The sequence below is a fragment of the Mustela nigripes genome, chromosome 3 (genome assembly GCF_022355385.1).
Source record: "Mustela nigripes isolate SB6536 chromosome 3, MUSNIG.SB6536, whole genome shotgun sequence".
Taxonomy (NCBI): domain Eukaryota; kingdom Metazoa; phylum Chordata; class Mammalia; order Carnivora; family Mustelidae; genus Mustela; species Mustela nigripes.
Window position 1 is genome coordinate 47,472,788 of NC_081559.1, and position 19,442 is coordinate 47,492,229.

At 38.4% G+C, this 19,442-nt stretch overlaps 1 long non-coding RNA gene across 2 annotated transcripts in view; it reads left to right on the forward strand.

The window, feature by feature from the left end:
• Positions 1-19,442, forward strand: part of LOC132013738 (uncharacterized) — a 148,511-nt gene that overhangs the window by 118,777 nt on the left and 10,292 nt on the right. The window contains exon 4 of one of the 2 annotated variants that reach the window (XR_009403089.1): positions 17,020-17,631. The exons of the other annotated variant lie outside the window; for it this stretch is intronic. This is a non-coding gene — a long non-coding RNA (uncharacterized LOC132013738). Of the gene's footprint in view, positions 1-17,019; positions 17,632-19,442 lie in introns of those variants that run through there. 2 annotated transcript variants of the gene reach the window in all.

Here is a 19,442-nt window from a genome sequence, read left to right on the forward strand (position 1 = left end):
TCTCAGTTTTCATGTCACCTCCTGGGAAAGCCTTACCTGATCTTCCAAGCCTGGGTCATGTGTGTGCTCCTGTTACATTGCATTTCAAGTGTGCTGCCTTTCACTCAACATGAGTGTGTTGCTTGAAGACAGTTCAGGCGGTGCCTATTATTTATTTAAATGTGATTTATTAGACACAGAGTATGTGCTTAATAAATATTGATGGCTGGGGAAAAGGAAGGAAAAAGAAAGGAAAAGGGAAGAGAGAGGGGGTGAGGGGGAAGGAAGAGGTAACTAGTGCAGAAGTTGGAAGGGAGGTGATTCCGGTGTGAGGAAGACAGGGGCTTTGAAAGCTGGGTGGTCAGCAGGGAGCAAGAGTTGACCTTTGGCAAATCCCTGACCTTGGCTTTGTTTAAGACAGGCAAGGAATTTAACTTTCCAGTGCCTAATTGATTCAGAGACACTCTACAACTACCAGACAGAAGTGCATTTTCCCTAAAAGCCCTGCTCCTCTCTTTTCTGCAGCTATTTTCGATTGCTTAAGTGCAGCTGCAGAGAGAAGGGAAATCAACAGTTCACATAGTCATTTCTTGAAAAGAGTAAGCCACCAGAGAAGACCACTTTAAGAAGTAACTATTTTGCTAAACCTCCACCATTCAATTATACATTTGTCACTGATTCTAAAATGCTTCTCATATTTTAACATCTCTGCAGTCAGGATGCATTTTTTAATCCATGGCATATTGCAGTTATAAATGGTTGTGTTTTTTTTTTCTTTCTTGGTCATAAGTAAATAGTTGTGCTTTCTTTTTAAAAATATTTTACTTATTTATTTTAGAGAGAGAGAGAGTGGGGAGGGGAGGTGCAAAGGGAGAGGAAGAATCTCAAGCCGACTCCCTACTGAGCTCAGAGCTCTATGAGGGGCTTGATCTCAGAACCCTGAGATTATGATCTGAGCTGAAACTGAGTCAGATGCTCAACTGACTGAGCCACCCAGGTGCCCCAGTAGTTCTACTTCTTTAAATTCATCTTAGATAAGATGAAGAAAGGGAGGGTTCAGCGAATTTAGGCTTTTTCTGAAAGTGACCCTAGAATTTGGTAACAGAGCTAGGTTAAGAACCCTGATCTTATTCCCAATGTGTCATTCTGCTCCTGATTATGTTCTCTTCTCCCTCTAAAGAGCCCCACATGTCAAAAACTGCTTATACTTCATGGTAAAATTGCTTTTCTCTCTCAGCTACAATACGTAAGTCCATTTTGGGATTGGGAAAAGATCACTTTGGGGTGAAGAATTTATGATGAACAGTGTGGGATGCAGAATCATTCATTGTTGATCTGAGTTCTGTGAAAGGTAAGTGGAAGATGCTTGTCACCAAATTAGTTCAAAGGGACTCAGTTCTACCCCTGTGAAACCAGCGGATGCAGCAAGGACACCATGGCACCGTACATTTCCATCATTGTTCTCCTGCCTCTTCTCAGCCCTGAGGGCCTGTATAATGAGACCTTGACTGGCCTGGACTGGAACAAATTGTAGTGCATTTTGTTGTTCAGTGACTATTAGGATTTTAATGCCATCATGCCCTGGATGGCCTCACCTGACAGTCTGGAAGCCTGAGGGAAAGAAGTCTCTTTATATTATGCCTGATTTGAGGGTCCCACAGCCAGTCATCTCTGCTCCAAATAATGAATGGGCAAATACGAGTCTCTGTAGGGAAGGAGGATTTGGAACCCTGAGGTTTTGGTCACACTATTCAGTGTGTGTCTTGCTTCAACACTCATTCAGTTACATGTAACTGGTTCATATATATATATATATATATATATATATATATATATATATATATATATATAAAATCTGGTCTCACAAGGAAAAAAAATGGTTCCTCATGCTAGAATTTTCTACATTCAAAGAATATTTGGTCTTGGGTACTTGTTTTCTCTCTAGGCTACTTTGTGGAATTTATTTTGTTAAATATGTGGTTGAAGAAAAATTCCTAGAATTTGCCTGGACTTAGTCATTAAGTTGCTGGGGTATTTTCATGGGGCTCTTATATAACTCTCAGCTCATGGAGCCTTAAAAATAACACAGTGATGGTTCCTATATGTTATACCATGATAGCAATCTATGAATCTTGCTCTCTAGCTGCATTTACATCACTTAAATTCTCTAATTCTCTTAGAGAATTTAGTAATTCTTCTAGGATTAGACTTTATGATTCTACAAGAGAATCAAATTATCCCTTAAGTAGCCAACTAATTTTAGAAGGAAAAGAAGGAAATAGAATTAGAAATGGGATTTAGAGACACTTAATTAATTAAATAAAATGTTGAGATATAAAATAAATGAATAAAATATTGAGACATGAATCAAAGAAAACTTATGATCATTCATATGGCTGTCATCACCTGCACACATTTACTAAGTAATTACTTCTTCTAAATAATCATATAACATTTGAGCACATCTATGTGCAAGAGATAAGTTGTTGGGATTTTATTCTATGACTGAGAATTTAGAGGACCTGAGTAACTGGTTATATAGAGATAATAATTAACGTAGATTTCCACTGATTTTTTTTTTTTAGGTCTGACTTTTTTTTTCTTTTTTTCTGGGAAATCTCTCTTATCAACTTCTCTCCTCATTAGAATGGAAATAATCAAGATTTTGCACGATCCTGTGTTTGTGGTCATAGTCCAGGGGCTGACAAAAGACAAATTGGGTCTACCAGAAAGCTTTCCTTAGGAAATTTGGAAGTGGGCCAAAAAAATTCACTGGGTGCACCTGTAGCTGTCGACTCTGCATTTGCTGGCCACCTTGCTATCCCTCTTATAGTTGACCTGAAAGAAAGATAGAAATATGAAGCGGGAGATGGATAAAGGGTATATGTAAAGAGGAGCAGAGTTGAAAGTTGGCAGGTCTTTCTGATGGTGTCAGAGGCCGTCATAAAACTCAGTTTATTTCCTGTCCTTGTAGCCTCCTTTCTTTTTTTTTTATTTTATTTTTCTTACATAACCATGAGTGGGTTTTTGTTACTGGCAACCAAAAAGTCCAGAGTAACAGAGATAAATGTTTAATGTGAACTGATCTCATAGGACTGTAAGATAAAGTAACCCAAGGCCAATCTCAGTTTTGAATTCTGTCTAATTAGTTTAGAAAAACATTAGGGAATAGGTGGGATGCTCAACTAAATGAAGAAGGGGTCTTCTAAATGTACCTTCTGACTACTCTACTTTTTATATTTTGGATTGTCTACTAGTCTACATCTTTTATTGAGCACCCACTGTATGAAAACCACTGGAGAGAGCTATAAATACAAAGGTACTTCATTCTCATACACTCCCTATACTTGACGATCTTGTAATTTAGTTGAGAGAGAAAATGCATTGAGGAAAAATTCTTAAGTATACTACCAAAGCACCAACTGTATAAATACAAATTAAACAGAGCAAACTAATTGCATAAATGCCAAGGGGTGACAGAGTAATGAGCGGGTTCAGGGGAATGCTCTCTAAGGTCTGTTTCAGCTGCAAAGTGCCAGAGAATTGCATATGGTTGATAATTGGATAAGGCAGCATTTAGCAGGAACCCTCAGCCTTAGGGAGCTTGAACAAATCAGGCCAAAGACAAGCAAAGATTTGAACAAAGCTTGAACATTGGGATTGCATGCTATTCTGGGTTACAACAGATGCTTTCTTCTCTGACAGCAGCAAGGGGACTCCTGATGGGGATTTGGAATCTGCCTGAAAGAGAGGGAGGCAAGAGAGGAAAGACCCTATGTCCTCTTCCAGGAGCCTTTGGCCAGGAGCGAAAGGGGATGGCTGTTCTTACCACACTATCTTTATGACTTCCTAACTGCTTCCTAATTTTGCCAAGACAGGTTAAGTATGCTGGCCTTCTGGATTATTTCAGTTTGAGTTCCAAGTCAGCATGTGTACATATTTTACTTTTCTTATTACCTGTCATTCATTCAGAATTTTTTTTGAAGAGTCTTGTTTCAAATGAATACTATAGAAGGGAGAGTCTTTGGCTTTGTGTATTAAGAGATTTTGATACGAGCTATAGCAGCCTAAACAACTTCATTTCTGGGCTTATCCAACTATATTAATACAATGCTTATTTATCATTTTCCCTCCCCTAAATTGTCAGTTCCTTGACCACAAGGCATATAGCTGTTGGGGAAAAAAGAAATGTTTTCCCTTGTTCTTAGCACAATAGCTGACACCTAATGACCACTAAATAGAGGCAGAATAGCTGAATAGTTAAGAATGTGGGCTCTGAAGTCAGAGATTGGCATCACGTATCGACAGTGTAAACTTGGGTATGGACCCTTGGGCAGGTGATGTCACTGATTCTTCTTCTAAGGGGTAATAATGGTATATACCCTATGTGGTTGTTCTGAAGAGTCAAAGTGATAAGGTGAAGCATTCAGCAGAGTGCCTGGTACATGGTAAGCTCCTAATAAATGGTTGCTGTTTATTTATGTATTAATATCTGCTTCTAGGAGAAATAGATAAATAAATGAGTGGTTGATAGCATTTTATGAGAGAGAAGTCTTACAATAAATATTTTGACCTTGACAAAGATATTAAAATAATCAGAAATTTAAAAAAGAACCTCACTATAATTAGAGGCTATAAGATTGGCTTCATTTTCTATTCCATTTTCACTAGTATTACTAGAAAGGATGGAAACAGAGCTCTGTGTCTTGAATTCACTTAGATTTGTGTGTAACTGGGAACGCTGACATGCCTACAGGCATATGGCTTATAATGTGGAGATGAATCTTACTGCTGCTGGAAGCATCCCTGAAGCCTAGAGTTATCCCCAGCTCTCCTCTGGATATAGTGACAAGCAGATTTGCAGATGCAAGATGGTACTGGCAGAGGCTGATCTGTCAAGCAAATAACCATACGTCTTTTATCATTTAAACTCTGGTTCATTTGGAGGGTGGGGGAAGACTTGCCTTTTGTGCTAAGGCTGTAATACCAAGGCCTTGTAGGAGCGAGAGTCTGTGGATCTTATCACTAAACTTCCTTAGGTTCTACAACATGAAGTGAGGATCTCTTAATAGTGGAACTCATTTTACAGCTTAATTTGCAGGAGCAATGGAATTAAGATTAAATTTCATCTCTGAAGCCAAGAAAAGATAATTTACTAAAATCAGAAAAATCAGAAAATCTGAACAGCCATTCAGCTTCTGCTAGTCAAACTCACAAAATAATAATGGGGGACAAAAAGAGAAACTGAAAAGAGTTCGGTTAGTGTATTAGTTTTTAAGGCTGCTGTAACAAAGTAACACAGACTGGTGGACTTAAAACTACGGAAACATAACTGTCTTGTGGTTCTGGAGGCTAGAAGCCTGAAATCGGGGTGTCCCAGGGCCATGCTCCCTCTGAAACCTATAGCAGAATCATTCCTTGCTTCTTCTTAGCCTCTGGTGGTTTGCCTGCAGTCTTTGGCATTTGTTGGCTTATGCATGCACCACTTCAGTCCTCCAACTTTATGTGGCCCTCTCTGCATGTCTTCACACCATCTTTCCTCTGTGTTTGTCTCTGGGACCAAATTGATTCTTTTTAAGAGGACCCCAGCCATATTGGATCAAGACCCATCCAATTAACTTGGTTACCTCCATAAAGAGCCTCTTTCTAAATAAAGTCACATTCTGAAGTACTGGGGTTTAGGACTTCAACATATTGCTTTTTTGGGGGGACATAGTTTAGTCCACAACAGCTTTGTTAATAAAACAAAGCTAAGTCTTTACATATTTCTAAGGGGCATGCTTACTGCATTAAGCATATTTTATTTAAGCTGAGGAATTTTTCTCTCTCATTAAGTGTTGTAGAATGACCACCTGTAAAAGAAGTCAGCTGGAACTCTAGGCTACTACGATATGAAGGAAAGAAGTCCTCAGCATAGAAACAACCAGTGTTTGCCTTAACAGCAGGGAGCATAAGAAGGGTATTTGTAGAAAGTAAGTTAGCCTTTCTTGGGGCTTCACTGCCTGAACAAGGGGACCATCTGGGGGCTGTCACAGCTGCTCTGACCACACAGCCTGCCCTTTAGAATCAGACTGGGAGGAGCTGCTGGGCATCTCTGTGGGGTCAGCCAGTCTTTCCCAGACTCTACTCCAGGACCACCCACTACTTCACATTTTAGTCCTTTCCATGTGTGGACGGTGGATGCTAAGGTTGTTCTGGGGGTGGTTCTCAGGATCATTTTGTATGCAGGTGGACCAATCGTACTGATATTGCCTGTAAAGTCATTAGTACACCATCTAGCAGATAGGCTCAAAAATAATTTGGGTGAGTTTTAAAATATAATCAGCAATGAAAATAACTAAACTAAACTAAATTTTAAAAATCAAAGGATTTTTTTTTTAGTAAAAAAAATGTTTTTTTGGTGTTTAAGGATAACTAGGGTAGGTTACGTGGTCTCATATCCCAAGTAGATTCTAATCTTTTAAAAATTAGAAATCATTGTGTTGTAAGCATGAAAACTTTCAAAATGAATGTAGGTCGGTGATTTAAGAAAGCAGGTATTGATTGATATACATTGAATTTTAAAACTGAAAGTGACCATTATTCATTTCATTAACTACAATAAATTTAATGAGGAGGAAAATAGTGCTTCCCATTTTATTAAAAAAAAGTGTGAAAAAAAAGTGTGGAAAGTGAAAACTTCTCAGAAAGAAATGTTAAAATCAGAATGATTTATTCTTAGGTACAACATTAGAATTCTTGTCGTGATAGGCTGTCTGTATTTTGGTTAATTACAGCTTTATGGATTAAGGGATTTTTTCATTTTGTTTCAGATGGAAAGTGTTGAATCTGTATCATCATTTAGAGACAAATACAATTTTTAAATATTTAAACTAATGTAAATAAACATAAATGTGAATATATAGTCATATATGTATATATACATATATGTATATGTATGTATATATATCTTACCTTCATACATATAAATTATTTGTTAGAAAATGTCAGTATGATACAGGAAATGAAAAATGAAGACTGAAAAATGAGAATGAGAAAGATAAATATAGGGAGTGGGCTCAGGGAAATTCTCTCATTTTAAACTTCCTGGGTAAACGCTCTACAATTTCCTGGCCCCAGGGAATGTGCTTTTATCTCTGCAGTTCTGTGTTTTCTGTAATTTGACTTATCATTTGTTCAGCAGATTATAAAGCATTGTTTCCTTTGGTCTGCAGCGCTGGGGCTCTTACCTTCCCCCAACCTGAGGAATTCTGCCCATAAATCACTGTGTCTGGTTACTTTTTGAGATGAAGGCTAACTTTATGTCTGTAGTTGCCTGCCCTTTTACTGGAGGATGGCAATTTTCCAGTAACATTTCCTCTGCTCTCCGAAGAACCAAGCTGAGATAAAATTTTAACTTCTCAGCGGGTAACTAAAGAAAGTGTTCTTTTCTCTCTCTAGCTAATTTCAGTGCTGCTTATCAATAAATGTGTGCATGACAATGGCAGGGCAGAGGTGTGGTTTATGCACTGAAAGGTGTTGGAAGGCAATAGAAGAGTGGGGACCATGGTAGTAGAAGTCTTTAAACCAGCTGTAACATCCCTTGTTTTTGGTTCTTCTCCTGGGATCCCTGTCCTAACCCCACTTCTCACAATTCTTCCTTCTGTTACACCTTAAATTGCAGTCAACATAGTGGACATAGTACTTCCTTTTTAATGCCTTGGCCTACAGTGTTGACATCAAAATGAAAATTCAGCATCCTGCTCTTGGAGTCCCCACACAATGCATCTTACCTATTTCATGTGTCTCTCATAGTGGACTTCTTAAACCTAAAACTATGTTGTGTCATCTTTGGATTTTAATGTGCACCTGCAGCTTGGGGAATAGTCCAGAACTAGTGTCTCAGTAACCTGCAAGGACTTGGGGCAGCAGAGCAAAGGGCTGGGCTGGGATGTAACTGAGGTTACTGAACCAGTTATACAATTGTATTTCTGCCACCTGTTGACTTGAATTTTTTCTTCCTGAACTAGCCCTGCCCCTGGGTGAAAACTAAGGCAGTCCTTTGACTTTTCTGGTCACTTTTAGTGACTAGATATAAACGCATACTCAGACAAATAAGTGTAATGTCTAGTCTCTTATAATTAACAAAGCTCCAAACTTGATTTTTTAAAAAAATATTTTATATATTTATTTGTCAGAGAGCAAGAGTGATAAAGTGAGTAAGCACAAGCAGGGGGAGCAGCAGGTAGAGGGAGAAGCAGGCTCCCAGCTGAGCAGGGAGTCCATTGCAAGACTCCATCCCAGGACCCTGGGATCATGACCTGAACCGAAGGCAGACACTTAACTGACTGAGCCACCCAGGCGTCCCTTCCCGACTTGATTTTAAGTTGAAGCATCTCTTCTCTCTCCAGTTTGGGATTGTTACACATTGCAGGGGGGAAGTCCCTGACTGAGGAAGGATGGTGTGTTCCTTGCTTTTCTAAACTAGTGGTTCTGATGTCCCCCCTCCATATTCCTTTGGGGCCTGGAATGTGGGGAAGGTGAGAAGGAGGAGGGAGCATTGTTTTTAGTAGAGCATACTTCCATGAAGGTTGTCCATGTGCCATGGACTTGGAAGGTGTTTAAAGTGAACTCTGGTTGGTAAGTGTCCCCTGAAGGTGCTTTAGAGTGCCCTGCCTCCCACCTCTGCCAGCCACTGAACATCTTTTGCTTGTAATTCTCTGAAGAAGGGTAAGAGTGAATGTACCTCTCCTTAGGCTGGACTCTTGTTCCTTCCTAGGCATTTAGGGGTAGCTCCAGATATTTTCTATATACTTTTCTATTACATCCTTTCATCCTCTTATTATAAAATGGAATTAGAAAGAAAAATACTCACCATGAACTATAGGAAAATAAGTCAAATCTTGAGCATAGTCCTTAGTGCTTTAGAAACCCATAGTACATTATGACATTATTTGTTAGTGCATTTATTTCTAGAAATAAATAAATGTACTTCAGAAATAAATGTGCTAGTAATAAATGTACTATTAGAAATGAATGTACTATGTGTTTCATAGAAAGAGATGGTGTCATTGTCCTGAAGACTCTAGACTCAAGTATGTGGAGAGTAAACAATGCGTCAAAAGTGACTCTTCAGCACTTTCGATTCTATTGCAAGTGAATGTAGATTAAGGCACAGTCAGCTTAATGAGTTGTGCCTTTAAAGGCAGTTGAAAACTTTATAATAAAAAGAAGACATAAACCAGTGTTCACATGAACATAGTCTTTCTTAACTCTTAGTGAGAATCAGCCTGTGAGTGAGGTGTCATCAATTCCACTTGACAGACAATGAAATCAGGTTCAACAAGGCTAATGATTTGGGTGAGGTCACCAAGCAATATAGTGGGACAAAACCAGAATTCACATTCATATCTTTCTGACTCCAAATTCTGTAGTGTTTATACAATACCTTGTAGTATCCTGGAATATACCAAAATAGTAGAAACTTTTAAGTTAGTGAAATGTGGTCAGTAATTTCAGATATTCAGGAAAAGATGTGGAGTGAGGGGGGCTAGGAAAATGCCTTTGGGTGGGAGGACCATATGAAGGTCACCAGTTCATTCCACCTGGCTGAGCAGGCAGGTGCAACTTCTTGCCTTCACCTTCTCTTATTTTCGTAGGTAGAGGAGGACCATTTTTGGTCAAAGGGCTTTGATCCCTGTGCAAGTCTCTAAGCTCTCACTAACGTTTTGTAGGGGAATGTAGAGAAGAGCATATATAACATGGTGCTGTCACTAGGAATTTTTAAGAGCAATTTCAATAGTGTGATGGGTGGAGAAGGAAACAGAAGCAGCATCTTTTTAAAGACTGTCCATAGTAAAATAAATGGGGAAACAAGTTCAAAGAGAAGTTGATCTCAGCTTTTTTTTTTTTTTTTTTAATTTTAGGTTTCTCAAGACCTAGATACGTTTATAAGCAGGGAAAGAAGGCATGTAAGGAGAGGGACAGAGATTAATTTTGCAAGGAAGGAAGACCATGACATAACTGTTTCATAGCCTAGAACATATCAAGACAGACAACAGGGCTGCTCATGAAAATAAATAAACACATTTTGAGTCAGGGGTAAAAGGAGAAAAAATGAGAGAAATAGAGGAAGATAGAGAAGTTGGTAATCTTCTGTATAATTAATGTGATCATAAAATTTATCATCTAAACTACATCACTTTGAGATTGAAAGGGGCTCCTTCTGGAAGAGATGCTGAGATTATAAACACAAGCTCTAGCTAAAGGTGATGACTTCCATCTTCTTTCTAAAATTAAAGCCATCCCCTCTCTCTTTTTGTTCGCCCAAACATTCCTTACTCTATGAAGTGTAATTCATACCCATGTGGTATTTATTCATTAAAATTTTTTTTCAAGAACTTTTTATGTACCACACAGTATTCACTATACTCTGATATATGGTGCATCAGCCAGCAAAATGGTTTTGATAATGTACCCTATTACACTTTTTTGAACATGAGCCCTCAATAAAAATAAATTCATTTATTCATAAATTACATATATCTACCACAGAATTAATGTGCCATGTCCATTTTATTGTAAAAGAGGAAAGCTTAAAGATGAGATGAAGTTGCAATGTATAATATTTAATAACTATGTATTCATTGACTACAAAATCCTTTAATTCTACATGAAGCACTAAACTTATTAGTACTGAATTTTACTAGTACTAAACCTATCACAAATATTTTATTATATCTGAAATTGTTTATTTAAAATTTGAAACACAGTGATTCAGGATTGGCTTCTAAGTGGATATACTTATGAGTAACTGGAAAAAACACTCCCCAAAGCACAGTAAATGCAACTATGTAAAATATACTAACACAATATTTACAATGTTGGATATCAACTCATACCTTAAATAGGTTTCATATTTATTTATTTATTAATTTATTTTTTGGTTTGACTTTGAGTCAGAACCTCATGTGTCATCTCTGTATCTCTCTGGTTGATGGTTGACGAAGAGCTCATGCCTGTGCCATTCACATGCGTTTGTATCACTGGCATTCTCATCGATCTCCCACTTCTTTAGAGGAACATTTTGAAGGCTTTCATCTATCTCTGGGACTTATTAGTTAAAAAGCGGGTAATAAAAGTGACTTATATAGGTCCCATACTCCTTAGCACCATAATATACTAAAAAAATACGAATAAGTAAGTGGAGAGGCCACTGTCATCCCCTGTGTTAACCCCTCTTCCTTCATGATACTCTGTGAACCATGTGTGGTATGTCATTACCTGATCTGGACTAAACCAATCTTACTGCCAAGCATAGAGAAATAGTAGTAAGAATCTTAAAGTCTTCTTCCTGTACTCTGGCAGGTTGACTTGGGGGGTGCAGGCATGGATTTTGATGTAATATAGATTTTGATTCAAAATTTGCTCTGATAGTTAGAATTTTTGTGATATTGGACAAGTTACTTTGTTTCTCTGAAATTTAGCTGTCTATTTGCCTTAAAATGGTGATAATAATACTTGACTCAGGTTCTCTCTTTCTCTTTTTAATTGAGAGTCAGGTACAACAATAGCCATGAACAATAGCCATTATGCACCTAATGCATAATGCATGGCAGGAGCTTATTCACCCATAGTCTTCCTCTCCCCTTCTCTGCTTTTCTTCTCCCATCTTCTTTCTGGCCTAACATGATCACTCCACCTTTCATGCTTTGTTCCTGTGTTTGAAAAGTGAAGGAGAAAGAGAAACTTGGTATATTTCACCAGCTACTCTGAGACCTCAGATTTATTTTTCTAGAATGGCAGTTTCCACACATCTCTAACAGAAAATGGGCAAGGGCACCTCTCCCTATATTCATATATGCCATACATTTCTCCTATGACTCATCATCCAGAATAACACATGAGGTCACATTAATAATAGTAGCTCAAAGTCCACTAGTGTTGCTGGCTCTCCCCACTTGCTGGCAAAGAACTTTGAGTCACCCTGCCAGCCCACCCACTGGTATTTCTGGAACTCTCTTAGGGGGGCCTTAAATGTGCTCACAAGCATTTTCAGCCTATACACATCCAGCAACACTGGGTGGTTTGCCATGCCCCCGTGACAGTGTTTCCCTGACACAGCTCTATATACTCTCTTGCTCCTTCACTGGACATTTCAGTCCTTCCTGTGACTCTAACTCAGCGTAGTTAGCACCTGGACTGACTCTCCAAAGAAGACCTGAGCTCCCTTCTGCCAAATCCGCCTGGGGTCTGTGTCAGGGGAGTGAGAAGGAATAGGAGGTGAGGAAGGAAGTAGATTCTCTTCCCCATGCCTAATCTTCTGGAAGGATAGGGTCACAATAGATATAGTATATGACGTAATAGAAATAATTATTTTAATTAACAGTTGCAGCTCCCTCTCCCTCTCCTGGGCTTCTACATGTGTCCAGGAGACCTGGACAGGGGCAGTTCTGGAAAGATGTACCCAGGATCCCTATTCCATTCTGCTAACTAAACATTTGTCACGGGCTCAGCTCATCATCTTTATTCCCTTAGCATAGACTTCCAGCCTCTGTCCAAAAGACCTTTGGGCAAGTTATCTAGCTATATACCCAGATATGCCTAACCCCCAGAAGGAAGTGTGGCTTGAGTTCTGGTTCCAAGGGACTTGGGATCAATCTGAGAAACTCTGGTGATTACCTTCTCTCTAGTTCACTAGAAAGCAACAGCATCAACTTCATCTTCATTCTGATCTTCATCCGTGTAATAATTATAATAATCATCATCATCATCATAACAGCTACCATTAAGGTGCTTCTTATCAACTGGATGCATTTCATTAAATAGTACATGATGTAACTTTTTACATAAGACTTGCTCAGGCATGACTGAAGATAGCTGTACCAGGAGAACATAGCTGTACCAGGAGAACATAGCTCAAGTCCAAGGTGAATTTCTACTATGTCAGGGTCTTTTTTGTCACCCCAAACATTACTAAAACCTGACATACTAATGAGAGGAGGTGTGCAGTCAGGAACTGGAGGCAAAGACCTTAGAGATACACACTGGAGAAATTGTAACATAACTTGTGTAGATCTGAGCTACCAAAAGCATTTAAGAAAGAAGACTGAAAATGTTCTTCTGGCTCCAAATGATGTAATTTTCACAAGTTTGTTCTATGTAATTCATTTAAAGGGCAAAAGTAACTTATTTTTTCCACATTGTGCATTTTAATGAAATGCCCTGGAAGCATCAGCATCTCCTTATCTTTTCCTCCTTTAGAAAGAGCCATGTATAATGAACACACTGACACTGAAATGAGTAATTAATATGCAGCCTGTTTAGTCAGTATGAATCAGCATTTTGATGATGTTTTGCAAGGGTAGGATTATAATTGGCAGGATTTCTGCCTTAAGGTTGATAATTCTGGATTCTAGAAGGAACAAATGCATGAAATATTACTGTTAATTTGTTTTATAAAGCATATATCCTTACAAGGGATGAGTAAAACTTATAGAGGAGACAAATTAATAAAAACTAATTAAATATGTACTAGCTTTTGAATATTCAGGTCATTGAAATTTTGTGACAACCCTCAAATTATTCAGAATAATAATTTTAAAAACCAATGTAGGGATTTTCATCTGTGTATGTTATCTATAAGATTAGCAGATTCTTCAAGATTTACCAGCTGTCCTCTCATTGACCTCATAGTAGTTGTAATTCAAAGTGTTGGTCGATTTTTCCAGTTACCTGATTTGCAAGGACTTCTATAGTATTCTTGGGGAAAGGTCACTCAACCAAACAGAGTTCAGAATCCATGTTTCTTCCATGAGTGCAGATTGTTTTTTCCCTTGGCAAACAAGTTCAGCCTCTGAGCCATTGCATAGTTCTTCCTCTTCCTTCTCCACCAAGTTATTTACCTCTCTCTTTAGAAACCCAACTTTCATAACATTCTTCCGATTTGTCCTATGTGACCCTTATCTCTACTAGGAAGGACTTAGTAAGTGTTTTTTGGAGCGCAACTCTTCTGTGATACTTTGGGTAAAAGAGTTTTGGGGCAGCAGGGTGGCTCAGTGGGTGAAGCCTCTGCCTTCGGCTCCGGTCATGATCTCAGGGTCCTGGGATGGAGCCCGGCATTGGGCTCTCTGCTCAGCTCTCTGCTCAGCGGGGAGCCTGCTTCCTCCCGTCTCTCTGCCTGCCTCTTTGCCTACTTGTGATCTCTGTCTGTCAAATAAATAAATAAAAATCTTAAAAAAAAGTTTCATAAATAAAGAATGGAGGGGAATGTTGCTTTTATGATATCCCTCTGAGAGACTAACAACATGACTTAAAAGTTTTGCTGTTAAGAAGCTTATCTTGATTAACTTATTTGCTCGCACATTTACAACCCTAGGAATGGTTTTGTGGAATGTCTCTAGGAACCAACTACTATAGCTGTGATATTTGGATAAGTTTGCAGCTATCATTTTCAGGGTTTTTAATCATTCTTTCCCCATTTGATACAAAGTTCTTCAGTTTTGTTGTCCCATCTGGCCAAATATCCACATGTACTCTGCTCAAAGCAGGCATCATTTTCAGGGTTTTTAATCATTCTTTCCCCATTTGATGCAAAGTTCTTCAGTTTTGTTGTCCTATCTGGCCAAACATCCACATGTACTCTGCTCAAAGCAGGCTTTTATTCACATCTCCCAAATGAAAAATGGAAAGTTACTGTGGCAGACCTAGAAGTTGTCATTCCTATCTAGATTTGAAAGATTCCTCCTATTTTTATAAACAGGACCTAGCAAGTCTGTCCTCTATGACCTTGTCTGTCGCTTTTTAAAATTCTCTAGTCACCACCTTAGTCACAAATGCTGCTAAACAAATTCAACTTCAAAGCCTTGTCATGGGCCTTGTATTTTAGTTCCTATTACTGAAGTCTGGCCTTTCCCGCGTATGCAAGGCACAGCTGGTAATGATGGGGACCAGATGATGGCCCAGCAGCACATTAAAGGTTTTTACCAGGATGTGGTTTGATGGTTTTGCTTGGGTATTTTGTTGTTGTTATTTTTCTTCCCCTGGAATGTGAGTTGTGGCCAAGAATTATTTCCCTGATTACATTTTTGCTATCCCTCTACATTTGGAGAGTTGGAAAATGTACAGAGACATAAGGAACATGCTTGTAAACTGCATCTCAAGCTTACTAATAAGCTTTTTTGACTTTTAGCTGTGATCTTCTGTTTATTCAATAAATATGCTTCTGTTATATCCAAAGTATCATGAAGATATCTTGGTCTTATCACTTTAACCAAAGCATCATTATTCTAAGTTTTAAAAAAATTTAAATATGTATAGGTATGATTCTTCGAATATTATAGGACAAGTGTCCAACCTGATGCTGTATGTTTGCATCTTAATGTGGTGGAATGTGCATAGGTATAGGATCACTGGTTAAAGTGTACTGTGAACAACATATAAGATATTACTATTTAAGGTATTTATTGCATTTTTATCATTATGGAATCATCACGTGTTCATTGTAAAGAATTTGAACAATATGGAAAAGGATGAGAAAGAAATTTAAAATGATCTATTATCTCACCACCATGTGTATCTTACTTTCTATTTCATGGGGTTGATGGAAAAAACAATGGGATAAGTATAATTGACACTAATGTCAGCATTATAATTAGACAGTTTGCCTATTGGTAATATTTATCATACACAGAACCTGTTCCTAACTTCACATTCAGAGGTTTTTAAGGTTGGAGCTCTTCTGTTCTGAGACGCCTTTCTTCCTTTCCTGCCCCTCACCATACTGATACTCTCTTTAGGATATTTTTACCAGTCCCCAGACTTCGAACTACATCTCTCCCAAAGGTGTATCTCTAACCCTGGCCACTCCCTGGAATCTTAACTACCATTTTAATATCTCAATTTAGATGTCCAAGAGACCTCTCAAGTTGAAAACCGAAGTGAACCCCTGATGTTCCTTTCTTCAGACTTTTTTACTCTTAATGTGGAGCATCACATCCATCCAGATGCTCAAATCAAAACCTGAGAAGTTGTTCTTGGTTGCTCTTTTTCCTTCCCCTCTTTCCCTCATCTAGCATCTGTGAGTCTGGAGGGAGAAAGATTTGGGGTAATGCAGATTTGCCTGAGCCAAGTCATTATTAAAGAATTTCTATAATTTATAAATTTATAATTTATATATATATATATAAATTATATATATATATATAAATATATACATTATATACATATATATATAAAAATATACATTATATATATATATATATATAATTATAATTTATAGGGGTCAGTTCTCCCTATGCTAGAAGCAAATGGTCCTGTCAACTCCTGTGCTGGGGGTAGGCATGGCTTTGGCAGAACAAATGTTTTCCATATTGGAAAAAAGGAAAAACCCTTATGGATGTCCCAGCAATATGTAGCAGACTTCAATAATTGCTGTTTTGGCAGCAAAAATGAACCCCAAGTGCTGAAATGTTCAAGCAGTGGTCTTTTGAGTAGCTGCCAATGAAGAATGTTCACCAGGTTGGACAAAAATCAGACGTCCCATCAAACCAAGAAATTAGGGGAACTTGGGTCAGAGGATCAGAACTGAAAACAGTAGGTTATCTTTTGGGGTGATATGTTAATCCATTTCCCCTCTTCTTCCATAAGGCACTTGCTGGAGTGAGCTGTTGGAAGGGAGTTGGGGGAGGGAAATGGAAAAGGAGTGGAAGGAAAGGAAGGTAAGGATACTCTGGTTCAGAGCTTCTCCATGGGGCTGTTGACCTTTGGGAAGGATGGTTTGTCTTGGTGCAGACTTCATTGCACACTGGAAGATATTTAGCGTGTCTGACCCTGAATGCCAGAAGTAAATGCTAGTAAATGCCAAAGTGCCCATCAGTCATTGGGATAAATAAAAAGTGTCTACAATTCTATAAATATGAAGCAGCCCCAACTTCCTTGGGGTTCTTGGAATCTATTAGGAAGGAGAGAACACTTAAGAGAGATTTGAAGCAATGATGTATGTGTGTATGTGCTTGTGTGAGAGAGAGATTGGTGGCTAAGAAAATGCTCTTTTACCATCAGGAGTGGTCAGACGGAGGAAGATGTGAAGACTTATTGGATCAAGAGCAACGCCTACTTCAGGATCCTCAAGGATTTCTAACACAGGGCAGAGTGTCCATTGCCAGGGTCCTATGGGAGAATGCCTTCAACCTCAGCTGACAGCAATTTCTGAGGCCCAGCCAAGATTAGATTTATTTTGCCATATGTATCTAAAATGCTGTTTGAGTAGGATTCTCTTAAAAACCCTTACATAACTAGAGTGTGTGATACATATGAACATCTGTGATGTCATTTTCTTTGTGGTAACATTCCACTGGCCTGAGTAATACTGCCTAAAAACATATGCTCTAGCTTCCTACAGCCTGTGCTTGGGGTAAGGAATCACTTTGCTGATGACACTTATATAGAAAGATATGTAGAGGAGAATCTTAGACAGCTTAGACTCAAATCTCCTTAGAGTATTTAATCTTATAAATACACCATCATGTAGCATCCCTTTGGGCTGGTCATTTTACTTCTCTGAACCTATCTGTTTTCCTATCTGTTAAACAGGGCCATTGACACTTACTCTGCAGTGTTGTAGCAAAGAAGGGATAAAATTATTATGTAAAGTATCTGATACACATTTTGTGACTCAATAAACATTAATTCCATAATTGGCCAGATAGTCAAGATAATTACCTGGCGTAAGGAAATTCCTTTGGGCTAAAGACATTATAGAGTTTTATAAGTCTGTGTTCTTCAGGTACTTTCCAGCCTTCCTCTTGACCTACTCATGATTTTGCACAGCCAGCATTAGACAAGTTAGAATAATGAATCTTACCCTCATCTGGTTGATTACACATCACATCACACTACAATTTAAGCTGAAACATCACACATATGGGGGTATGTAAGCAGGTCCCATAATATTTATAGAGCCAAAGGAAGGTCACAGTATGCATTTCAATCTGGGCGTCAGATGCCAATTTTGTTCCAACCAGTGGGTGGAAACAAAGAGGAAGGGGAAAAAATTCCACTAAACTGATTTGTGCTTCAAGCAGCTCCAGCATTTATATCCTCACTGCGTGACTGAGAACGTGTTTGCTCTCATATAAGGTAACATTGTTGCCAAAGACTTCTGAATTATCTGTGAGAAACGCAAACAATTAGAGAGATTTCTTAAGAGGCATGCAAAAGTTACGCAAGTCAGAAATACCGGTAACCATATAAACATTAAGATGATAAAAATGAATTTGGGATCCATGTAATCAGACATAAAAATGGAACAGGCTGTTAAAGGTGCTTTTTCTTGCACACAGCCTTTATTATTCAGAAAGTTCCACCTCTTTCCCCTAACCCCCAGTTCTAGTTTCTTCCTCATCTTGTCGCAACACAGCCCCTGTACTCTCCTCACTCGATGTCCCTTAGATCACTACTAATATTCCCCGTATCACAGAATGGATATTAAAACATGTCTTTATAAGTTTACATAGAACATGAACCTAAAAAAATAATTACAAGAATCGCTGAAGCAAAAAATGTAGCAAAGTCCCAATGTTCTCACTTACTAATTAACCCAGACAAAGGCGCACTTTCCAAAACTGCTTTCATTTCATGTAAGAGTGCCAAAATTAATGAACTATTTAATTAATTTACCTCAGCTGGAGTCTCAAAAATGTGGTACCTAGTTCTTAGGAGAAGCACTTTTATTTTTTTTTTTTAATAGAAGCAGAGAAAACTGGGAAATGAGCCAATGGCTTCTGCCTCTCTTGCAATATTTTCTCTCCTGGCCCCGAGGTTAAATATACTCATCACAGACACAGGCACAGACATGGGTGACCTCTTAGGGACTGAAAAAGGAATTAGAAACAGCAAAAGAGGCGAAAATAAACACTGGATCATTGCTGAGATTTGTATCATATTTGAGCAAAATAATCATAGCTGAGCATGAACTGGATACTTACTATATCTGTGTTGAGTCCCAGTGCTGAGTGCTTTACAGGTGTTATTTATCTGTTCCTCATACAGCTCTAAAAGGTAGGTATGCAGTGATGATAATAGCAAACATCCAAGTAGCATGTATTATGTGTTAGGGAAAGATATCGGTACTTTGTAAATATCAGCTCATTCAGTCTTAGTAACAATCATGTGGAACAAATACTATTAGCATTCCTGTTTTACATATAAGGAAATTGAGGCACAGGGAATTTCAGCAATTCGGCAAAGATCATAGGAAATAGTGGACCTAGAATGTCCAGAGAGAGTTGGTACCAAATAGTGCAGTAACCACCAAGCAATAGTGTTATTAGCCTAAATTTCTCCTGGGTTAATTTATACCCAATGTCTTCTAGATTGCCAAGATTAATATTGCTGAGAAAAGAGACTAGAGTGACCCCAGTTAGGGAGGGAATGAAGAGTGATATATGGAGAAGATGGATAAGGATGTGCCCTTTTGAAGGGCA